The sequence below is a fragment of the Nipponia nippon genome, unplaced genomic scaffold (genome assembly GCF_047370975.1).
Source record: "Nipponia nippon isolate SJK-2023a ecotype South Korea unplaced genomic scaffold, ASM4737097v1 scaffold_13, whole genome shotgun sequence".
In the NCBI taxonomy this organism is placed as follows: domain Eukaryota; kingdom Metazoa; phylum Chordata; class Aves; order Pelecaniformes; family Threskiornithidae; genus Nipponia; species Nipponia nippon.
In genome coordinates, this window is record NW_028262324.1 from 7,324,135 (window position 1) to 7,336,269 (window position 12,135).

Here is a 12,135-nt window from a genome sequence, read left to right on the forward strand (position 1 = left end):
ACTGGAGACTGGCAAATAAAACAGCTTTATCTCTGTACTTACACGTGTGCCTGAATTTACTCCTACAAAGCAGGTCTGTCATCCCGGGGGCATTTTGGTGCAAAGGGCAAACGTGTGTATGAACGTTGACACACTTGAAAACAAGCTGAGAGTATGGATATTTCTGAATTACTGCTGACACAAGGGAAAAACTGTACCCTGATCTCCTTGTGAGGACATTTAAATGTGCTGTATGGTCCTAATGCTGAAAGGAGGCAGATCTCCACGGCACCTGGGCAGAGTGACCAAAGCTCTGCAGAGGGGACAAGACCTGCCTGCAGATGGAGGGTCTGTATTGACCCAAGTGCTGGGGGCCTCTGTAGAAGTCTTAGAGCAATGTTATGACAGTCAGGCATGCTGTTAGCTGTCCTGGAGTTTTACTCAATTTAAAAATCAATGTTTGGGGCTTTGTTTTATCCCTTTCTTTGCAAACGAAGGTCTATTTACAGTGAACATATGGGATTCTCAAACAAAGGCGATCTTTAAAATTAACACTGTCTGAAAATAAATTTAAGAAAAAGTTCTTCTAGGTATATAGCAAGGCTAAATTTCTCTTAAGTTGAAGGCATGCAATTAAGTAGCAAAGCAAATTAAAATAAAGGTACATCTGTGCTCTACTACACAACTAAACATAAAGGAGCAAAATTGATTCTGGCGCCTATCCCATGTACCTGCAAACCAGCTCAGAAGCTCAGTACAACAGTATAACAACTCATTATGCTGGCTGTTCCCACTGTGCAGTAGTAGAAACAGCCGCTGGGCAGCCTCACCTGGCAGTGCTGATACGGCTTCTGCTGATGAGATGCATTTTCACGAGAGGAAGGTTAGTGCTGGTGTTGGAGCATTTTCCTGGAACAACAGGGCTTGATGCAGCTCCTTCAGAGCCTCTCAAGTACCCTGGCAGACCTGACTGTCCTTTGCAATGCTCCGACCTACAGCAGGTTGCAAAATTTTACTGGAAACAATTCCCTGCCGGGCAATGCCATTTGAATTCAATTACTCTTTGCAAAAAGCAGATGCATTAGAAGAAATTATTTTTTTTTGCAAATAAAAGAATTGTTTTGGATCAAAAAGCTTTTGTATTTAATTCTAAACTCACTCTTTATTTGAAAGATTACATTGGTCCAAATAGAAAAGGGAAAGAATTAAAACTGTAATAAAACATTGGAACTTTTGAAATAAATATTTGCAAATAAAACATTTAGACTGCTCTAAACTGATTTTTGTCACCAGAATTTCATTTGGGTAAAAATTATACAATTTTGGAAGTTTGTTCAGATTTTTTGGAAGACTATGTTTCCAAATCTCTCTTTCCTTTATTTTTTTAACAGAAAGCAAACATTTTCCCACAAGCTTTATTTTCATCCTATTAATTGATTTGCTAAAGCATACAAAACTGTCTGTTGAAAAGTCTGCACAAAGATTTCATAAACTGTGCTTTTTTTTATTTCAGAATGCATCTTTAATGTCACGGGGAATACTGTTTTCATTTTCAGGGGGGATCAAACACCGCAGATTTCCTCTGTTGAGAAAACCCAAATCACATTAGGCACACCTGGCTTGAAGATTTCACTAGAGGCTCATATTAGTATTCAAGTTTAGTGACATTTTCCTGAAGACCTTTGACACTTCAGGGTCAGGGTGTATAAGAAGGGATCCAGCTTTCACATAAAAGATGATTTTCGTTGTGCCTACAACCTGACTCCACCTTCACCCTCAGTTACTACTTCCTAATATGATGTTGGTGGCCAGTCTGTTTTATTTGTTTATTCAAGCTTTGTCATAGATTCAAATTCTGGTGGTCTTGCCAGATGCTAGGAACTGGCTAAACAGTCTGGCCAAGAAGCGTAATCAGTCCCTTCAAAGCTTAGGAAGAGGGACATTCGTCCTTTCACCCTTTGCATGACAGGCAACATGCAAATTCCTTTCCTCCCTGTGGACTTGTGGCCAATCAGAAATATTGAAATCAATATCGATATTGAAATATTGATAAACATGTTGGCTTAGTTCAACAGTTATTGGTACAGTGTTAGCTCAGTTAACCAACCACTACGCAACTTGGTCCTGTTGGCAAATGTTTTTTATTTAATTTTTTTTAATAAGGTAAGACAACCAGTAGCCTCTATGGGCACTGAAGAAAGACAGTAACCAACTGCCTGAGAAGGCATTCAATACCAGCCATGGCAACTGCAAAAAGTTATACAGAGCAGCTGTAGTCATCAGTGTACAGGTAGAACTACTCAATGCAATGCAGATTTATAGCTAGAATAGTGGAAGATAATGTCCGTAAACATGTAGCATGTTTAAGGACACCTCATTTCTCATTTCTTTGGGAGAAATAAGCTCTGGTTCATTTCTAGAAAGGGAAAATGTGATCCAAATAATGAAAGACTTGAAGAATGAATACCTAAACCACAGGAATATTAAGAAATATCACTGCTGTATAAGAGAAATTAATTCTGCAGTGGCTTCATGTGTTTTAGTTTTTGTGGACTGTTTACATGGGCTCCTACAAAAACAATAAAGGCTTCTGAAGAAGATAACTCCATGACCATCTATCTTAGTTGTCTGGAATTCAATACAGGTTAAGTAAGATAGTCTAGTTTTAGTCTGTTGTAAACAGAGATTCACTGGGCATGATTCAGCTGTCATGTACTTTTTGTACAGGAATTACTTAACTGAATGAGTATGGAAGATACTTTTCTTCAGGTCTCTGAGAGACAGCTGAGGGTATATAACTTTGATTGAATAACAATATGTTAGAAAATATGTTGAGTTTAAAATTCTGACCTGCAGGCTGCAATCCAAGTCCCCAATTTATATAAGTTGTATTGAATATTATGTACATACATCTGGTGGAAAAGGCTGCGAGGTTTTTTTGCTTGTCAGTCTCAGTCCTGGCTAAGACGTACAGTTGGCTTAAATGGAGTTTCCTGTAATGATGGCATGCAAGATAACAATTGTGAGCATTTCTAAACTCTGATGATTTGTCAAAAACTGACCCCGAGATGAGACATTTTACTGAGCACATAGCATACAGGTTTCAAGATGAAAGACTACTCAGTAGAGCTGGACAAAATGTAGCAAGTACATTTTATGGAGAAAAAAATTGATGGCTCACAATATTGTTTTCCTTTAGATGCAGGAAAAAAAACCCTGATGTGCAACAGTACCTGCAAAACTTGAAAAATAACATAAAAAAAAGCCTTTTAAAAAAACACTTCTGCCTCTTGGAACATCATGATATTGCCTAAAGTTAGGGCCACCCAACTGATACATGGAAGAGTCAGGTCAAAGTTTCTGCTTTGCCCTGAGTTTGTGTCTTCCAGACCTCAAATGTATCCTTAAAGCCCCTAGGCTATTTGGTGGTAGGTAACAAGGGGAAAATCTTCAGAGAAGTAATGTCCATCCAGAGCAGTGGAGCATTCACCCCAGCGTGATGTGAAATAAAGCTACAGCCTTTCTTGGTGCTCCTCTCGGCTATCAGAGCGTCCGCTTTGCTGCAGGTTTCTGCTGAAGGCGAGAAAGCTGGCTGCCTTCCCCTGCTATGGATGATTGTCAATAGAAACGTCCTTATCTCATACATTGTTAGTGACAATGGGAACATACTGTTTAAGTCGTAAATAAATCAGTAACCGTTTAAGCACCGTAGAGTTGTGCAACTTCAGGGGCAAGCCAGGGATGCCTATAAGCTTATTCTTTTTCTCCATAGTAAATCTGAGTTTAAGGTGTTCAAAAGGCATTGTTGGATTTTTTCTGTTTTCTTCTGGAAAGCTCAGCTAAGGAATTTGGTTTTCATGATGCCCCTTAGGGTCCCCACAAAGTAATAAGTCAGCATCATTTTCTAGCTGCAGTTGATAACATTTATTGGTAATTCTTTAAACCCTTCTTTAAAAGAAAACAAGTCTGCAACCTGCATTGCACCCACAGGAATAATCTTTCTTTTCCTCAGTTTGGTAATTCAATTGTGACTTGTAAACTTGTGCAGTTGTAGCAAAAAAAGTATACAGTCAACTCTAATCTATCTTGAGGAAAGTAAAAAGTGCTTACCGCTACTGGTGTAGTAAATCCTGGCTGCTTTATTAAATAAATGTAGAATTTCACTCAGAAGCCTTAAGGAAGAAGAGTTTTAGAATATCTGAACAATTTAGCACATTTTGAAGCTGAATAAAGATTGATTCAATTTTGGAGTGAGATTTAAACTGATGGCATACCAAATCCAACTTAAATTAACTTGAAAAGTATAGGCATTATTTATGTCTTCTGAATTGTGAAAGGCAAACCAGTCTACTGGAGAAATTTTTGAGTATCACAATCTTTCTGGTTCTGGAAAAATAAAGACTCTTAAAAAGATCCCATAGCTATTTATAATTGTAAGTCAGATCTTGAATAGTCTTTACATAATCGTTGCACATGTAAGCGGGACAAGATCCAGCAGACAGTTAAGCACATGCATAATGTTAAAAGCAGAAGCGATTTCATGGATTTTTATATACTTGCTTCCACATTTAAAGTTGCGCGGCTGCTTAATTCTTTGTTGCAAAAACAGAAGAGACTTTACAGGAATAGATAATGCTTTAAAAAGTAATTTGACATGCAATCAACCAACCAAATTTCTCTTGCTGTGCTAAACTAAGGACATTGCTCAAAGATGAAATCTCCTCCCCTCTTTCAGGAGTCTCTGACTGAACTGTAATAGCATGGGTGGATTTGGGCACCACACCCCACCTTCAGAGAAGGACAAAGTCAAGATGACTCACATTAGTATTCATAAAAAAATCTGCTGTCTTCTAGCAAAGGAAGGGATATGACAAGATAATAAATATTAAAAACACACCCCCTTTAGCCCAGGTGGACTTATGGAACAGAAGTTGCTTTAGCGGCTGTGCTGCAGCCACCCACCTCCCAGCCCCACCTGGGCTCTCAGCTGGGAAGAGGAGCAATGCCCAGGGTGGGGCTCGTGGCAGTTCCCTGCCCTTTTGCTGGACTAAAGATGACGTTAGCTCTCCCAAGGTTGTTCTCACAGCGTAGAGTTTCTTTCTCTTGAGCACCAAAGGAGCTGATCTCCAGAGGACACTGTCCTCCAGTCAGCATTGGTGAGCCCTTCCTCATTTGGGAGTACTCCTCATTGCCCACCCAGTGGAAAGATGGGCCCCAAAGAATTTCTCTTTGCTTTATCTTGAGGCCATTTAATCCCCCTTTGACTTTTCAAGACGACTACAGTGAGAATTTTTTTCCAGAGCACTATTACAGCTCAGTCAGAGACTCCTGAAAGAGGGAGGGATGCTGGTGCATGTTCCTGCAGCAACAGGATCCTCCCGTGGGCTTGGGTAGGCAGAGAGCTGCCAGGCTAATGGCTGCCACCCTGCTTTTCTCAGTGCAGTCTGTGACAAGAAAGTTTGCTCTGGCAAAGCATTGTGAAATGGACCCCTACAACTTTATAAAAGCCAAACTGTTTTGTTCAAAGAAAGAAAGGGTGAAAGCAAAGATTCAGAAAGATTTCCTACAAGCAGAATTTACTATTATTTCTTCCTTCATATTATTGCAAAAAGATGGAGAAGTTTTACAAAAAAGTCTTCCCATTCTTTGAATGAGTCATGGTAATAATACATTTTATACCGCTTTCTCCATCTGTAGAACCTCTCTTATCTCATAATAGTCAAACACTGCAGAGCTGTCCTTATTGCAGCTGTAGAGAAAGAGAAACTGAGTCATAGGCAATTTATTTGCTTGGTTTGTCACCAGTCACCCAGGAAACGATTATCAGAAAGGGACACAGAACTCTGGTTCCCAAGATCTGCTCCCCAACTCTAACCAAGTCCTTTGTCTTTAGTAATTAGAAATATTTTAAGCAATGATCTTCACTGTGATCTCACATAGCTTAGTCTAAAGAAGGGAAAGCTCAACTTACATTGAGAGTTACACAGTCACATAGGTGCAAAAACGCAGTTGAGAGCTGAGCAGGGTCGTGGCTTAGAAAAAATGTATTTATATCACATAGGGGCATGCCAGCAAACATCCAGAGAAGCAGGAGGGCAAAGTCTGTCTGGTCAGTTGAATCTGACCTCCTGCAAATTCACCAAGATGGGTTTTTAATATCTTTTGTTGATGGAGCATGATCCAGGTGATGAAGCAGAGTATTGTCATGTACATACTGGGACGGACTGGACTCTGCAAGAGTGTGAGTCTGCAATTCAATCCTTCCTGTACAGTTTAGTCCTGTATTTTACATAGAGACACACTAGATTTGATACGTCTGAGTCACTATATAGGTTTTGGAAATCCATACTTGTTTTATCATCTCTAAACATTTCACATATTTTTATTCCCCCAAATAACCAAGGTTACTGCCAGTGCAGAAGTACCAGCATGGAGTGGGTTACAAAATATATTATCCTTTAATGTATTAAAGATGCTTTCTCAAAATTCATACTGGCATTGGGAATACACAAATTCCCTTTGGCATTCCTTCTGATGTTGTCTACACACATTGAGGCGAGTGGTTGGCATTTATCTTTGAAATGGTTAGGAACTGGATTATTTATGTATTTATGCATCATGGTTTCTAGATGCTTATTCTTTACCAACAGATAAGGAGTCCCCATTTAGACTTATAAGTGTAAGTCTGGGTGAAGTTGTAATACTGCAGAATATGACTATACTCCTAGGAACTGTTTTGTAAGCAAGATTAATTTATGGGGCTATGAGCTGCCAGGTCACTGGCCTTAAACATAGCACTGTGGTTAAAATATAGTTAAAACGGTACTTTAGAGACAATTATGAATGGCTTTGGTCAGTATTGGTCATATGACTGCATTTAGTTTGCCTGCAGCATGAGTTTTCGATGGGAGGAGGCTGGATATCCTTTTTAGCTACATACGTAAAAACTGGAACTGAGGACCTGAAATGAAACAGGATTAAATCACCTTAATTCATGGCCAGACTCTAAATTCAAATCTCCACATCTGTAGGAGTTGTAGTAAAACAATTCCTGCCCTTTAAACATTGAGTAATGTTTTCAAAGGCAATGCAAAATGTAGTACACCAACAATATATTTTTTTTCTCTTTGAAGTTGGAGAATTTTGGAATTGGCCACAGAGAAAGTGAGAACCAGGCAACACAGGGACATTTCTTTGCTCCCAGCTTTCTTCCCAGCTACTATTTTAAAAAAATATTACAGAATTCAACAGTGCAGTTTAGCGAAGTTTTTCTTAGCTCTGTGCTCATTACTATGGTTCTGTAGGCTACAGGAATGCCTGTAAGCCACATAAATAAAATCATGCACTAAGTGAAGGTCAGAGCTCAAATTGCTTAAAACCTGGTTCTACTTCAGTTCAAATGAGCTCACAGGTAGGGGACTGATGGCTACAAAAGCCATTGGTGTGAGGGGAGCTGGAGAAGGGACGGTTCAAGCTGAGACCAGAGGGATGCACTCAGACTCACCTTGGCTGCTTAATTTACAAGCCTTGGAGGATTTTTGGCTATAAAAGGAGCACAACTGACTGCCGAGTCTGGGATTGGAAATAAAGCGAGCTAAAGAAGTGCGTGAATGAGGTGACAAGAGCCTCTGCTACATTTTTTTGGTTTTTTTTTTTGTATTATGGTCTCAAGCACACAAAAATAGGAAAACATATGCTTTATTGCAGTGGTCTGGCCAGAACTGATCTACTCAACAGATGATCTGTGTGCCCAACAGATCCCTAAAATACAATGTTCTTACCTGATATAGGAAACTCCCTCCAGAAAGTGGTATGTATTGCAGAATGATGTACGAAGAGAGTTCTAAGTTGCAGTCTTGAATTCCAGATTTCTAGAGATGGGGGAACTGAATTCAACACACAGAGTCCTAATTCACCCCTGTGATTTTAGTAAAAGTCATATGCAAACCCAAAATGGCATTACTTCTACAGAAATCATGGAAAAAAATCATACATATTTCATCCTGGGACTTCAACTTGATTCATTCTTATTCCAGTTTCTTCATATTTACAACTTTGCAAATCTTTCAGGGTGGACTGTATGATTTGTCCTGAAATATGTAGGATTTGTCAGCAGCTGCATGTATTTGAGACACTAGTATAGATGTCCATTTACACTGCCTTATGCATCCCATGTCTTTATTGTGAAGCAGCATGTTAAAGTCTCAGTGTGAATGCTGTTTAGGGGTAAAATAACCTTAGATGAATGTAGGTGAATGTCAGAGGAGTGCCTGGGAGGTTTATGCTATCCCATACTTAAAGCACTTTTTTCCTGCGCATTAAACATTTTTAGTGCACTCCTAACTTATATACTTTATATCTTTGGTTGAGTCTCTTAGACTGTTTCTTTGAAAAGAAAAAAGCCATAAGCAAGCAGCAGCAAGGCAACTGGACAGCTTAGCGTATTTTGCATCAACCTGTTGTGCAGTGGTGCGGGGTGGTCCGCGGGTGGGCAGAGCTGCAGGCTGAGCAAGTCTTACTCTAAGGAGCAGCAGTCAGGGGCAGAGAGCAAACAACCCCTGTAGTTAGTGTGGCCAGTAAAGCGTGAATGTGGTGACTGAATCAGGTATTTGGCTCCTTTCCAGACCAACAGCTAGCTTGTTCATGATAGTTCTTCAACCCTTTTAAATGCAAGATGTATTTGCAAATACACAGGCTGTTTCACACGAGTCTAACTTGCTGATCTGTGAACTGGGCCAGCTCTGCTTATTTCTGCTTTCCATTTGACATGGCTAAAATCGTCTTACTTGCTTTCATAAAACTTTGGCTAAAGCCTTTCATTTACTGGGTCTGCAATTTCTCAGGACGAGTGTGAGATACTTTCTATTGAATTTGGATCTGAAACCTATATAGACTCAGCCTATTCCTAACCTGGAACTGAGCTGTATTTCCTTTCTCCAAGCCTAGATTTGATGACATTTCAGCATCGCAGATAATATATTTTCTTAATCAGAAGGACTGAAGAGCCTATACAAAGGAAGTCAAATTAACAGACTTAGAAAAAAGGACACAGAGAAGTGTCTTCTACTAGAGCATTTCTGTCTAGTGGGATTAGCGCTTGCTTTCATTACATGGTGATAAAGAAAGTAGTTTGCGTTGTCCTTTTTGGATACTTCAGGCTTTCAGTCTGTGGCCACAGCTTAGAAAAGCTGCACTTCAAGGAACTTGATTGATAATTCTTCATTCTCCAACATGAAGAAAGCACAGGAAAAAAATTAGTCCTGATTGTTAACAAAGATATATCGAGTCACTGATGAGCTCAGCATCCCCCTTGCATCCTGCTGACTGCTTTCATAATGTTCTACTCACTGCCGTCTGCCAAGGTTTTCCGAACGCATTGTGTATGCACAGATAATAGTCTTAAATAAATAGCAAATTACTGTGATAATCTTCAGCCTGTTTGGAAGGAGTTGGGATAAAGAGTAGGAGAAGGCAAGAAGGCAAAGAGCGTGCTGTACAGGACAAGAAAGGGGTTACAGAAAATTGGCTCCAACTAGGAATCCAGCTTGTTTCCCTATTTCCATCAGGTCATCGCTCAATGTCTTCAATGGCCAAAGTAAAACCATAGATAAGCACATCGATACATGTTTGAGTTCAGTCGACAGAGCCATAACTACTACCACATGCCTGACAGTAAGTAATTGAGGCTAAGGTAGCATATAAATGACTCTACTTACTTATGGGAATAGATATTTTCTTATTTGAGAGGGATTGTAAGTGCTATAAGGATTATGAACAGAGAGAGACCTCATGTGACAAGAAAAGTTGGTACTGATATAATATTAGGGAAAAAATCCTACTGCTAACAGAAATCATAATGTTGGATCATAACCTGTGTGTAGTCTGGACATAAACAGACAGATTAAAGGTCAAAACAGAAGACTGAAAGTAGAAAAATAACATTTCAGGCTAAGCAGCTAAAACCCCTTATTAAGAACAGCTCAAGGTTGCAGGTATTTTCTAGAAAAGCCTCTGGTGAAATCCAGATTGCTAGAAATCTTCAGCCCAGTGTCTGAAAAATACCAGCCAGCGAGAATCTGGAAATCTGAGTCCTGTGGAAGTCATTTGTTCAGTTCAATGCTTAAGTTCTCACCCACCTTCTTCCTGTCCTCACCAACACCTACGGATTCAGCTGCATAAGGTCTTTAGGATTCAGCCCCCTGTTCAAAGCCGCAGTCTATCTTGATTCGGGTAAAAATAAACCACATCTTATTGTCTTTTATGAAGCAGACAATCAGCAGCAACATCTGGCAAAACAGACACCAGCGTGTGCTAGGTTGCGGTTTTTTCACGTGGAGCTATCTCACCCTTCCGTAAGATGCAGAGAGAAGTTTGTTAACACGTAAACTCTCCCGTGAAAACCTGACGAGATCTTTTTTGCCTTGCAGTGCCGTAAACTGGGCTGTAACCAAGTCCATCTATGCAGCTGCCTAATAACATTTAATTGCTTTATAACTCAGAAGCAAATTGTGTTGATTTAACTGTGTTATAAAAGAAGGCTTTGCTGTTATTTCTCGCAAAGTGCAAAACCCTGGCTTGTTTTTTGGATCATTTACTGTCTTTTTTAAATTTCAAGTTAATAGCTCTTCTGACAAATATGAAAGAAACGTATTTATGACATTATCATCTCAGTTCTTATATACCTCAGTCTTGGAATGTGTCATCACTTTTATTCAAGTGTTAGCTTTTGTTGTAAGTTTTCCTTATTCTAGTTTTAATGAAAATTTCAAGAATGTAATGAAAATATAATCCTGATGCTTAATTATGGCATAAGCCTAGTAGAGTTTATGCATAACAAAAATGTCAAGGCCCGTATATTCTGCTAGAAGCCCTTACTTTTAAGCAATGCAATTAATTATACTTGAACATCCTGGAGGTTTATTGCTTCAGATAAAAGCATTCAGAGCCCCTTCTTTACTATTATTTCTAGAAGAAAAACAATGTAAAATAAAGATAATTGAAGTATCTTTGACAGACAGGTTTTTTCTTTTAAGGAACTGTGTTGCTTTAATGAAGAACCCCCTTAAATTTATGAGGAACTACTTTGCATACAAAATTTTGGTTTATGTCAGCCTAGGTCATAATTTACTTTATTCCGTGGCTTTAAATATACCATTGTACATTTACATTGGTGATCTGGATGCCAGTTTAATTATCTAATGTCAGCTTCTCTAAGACTGATAAAACTATTAAAACAGAAATTCAGTGCTAGGGTGGAATGGTGCTACTAAAATTGAAAAATAGCCCTTTAGTTCTGTCAGCAATACTGGCACCACTAAATTTCCTTCCAGTATAAAAGGTGTTTGGTGTAAGTATTGCTGAATGGAAGCCCACGACCATATTATGAAGACATACAGAGCTAAATCTGAGGGCTGTGCCTTCAAGAATTGTACTAAGCTGGCTATTTTATTGCGGTTAGGATTTTGACACTAATTTGATTGACTGCCGTATGCATCTTCTGGAAGAGGAAAAAAAATCCATTAAAATGTTACACTTAAATAAAAGCCCCCAGCAAATTGGTTGCCACAGAGAGCTGTTTGCATGAGAAAGAAGCAAGGACATAAGAAGCTTTTTCAAACTAGTGGCATATGTTTTCTTGATAAAATGTGTAATTCTCTGCTTCTCATTGTGCATTTTAGTCATCATGTCTAGCTATAAGAAACTCACACTGATTTTTATCAGTTTGATTTAAAAACAATGTATTTTTTCCAACAGCCAGATTTAGTAATAGTTTCTTATGGAGCAGCTTTTATTTTGTTTAATCAATGATATTGATTTCCCTTTAAATATAAAGATTGCACAGTTCAACACTGGATGCAACAACAGTATTTTAAAGATGAAGTGACTGCCTGGTTTGTTAAGGTCTCTTCTCAATAAATCACCCTTTGTTTAACAATTTTGTTTAGAATGAATCTTCATGAATTACTGGCTTTTGATCCTTAATAGTGAAAGCTTCATTATATGTTAAAACAAAGGTCTTATCAGTGTTCAAGGCCCCCCATATACATTCTGGATTATTTTTTCCAATTAACTTTTATTTAAGTAAAATACCATTGTGTAGATTTAATTTCGTGTGCATGTCAGCCAGCCCTAATCTTCACCTCTTTACCCTGAGTT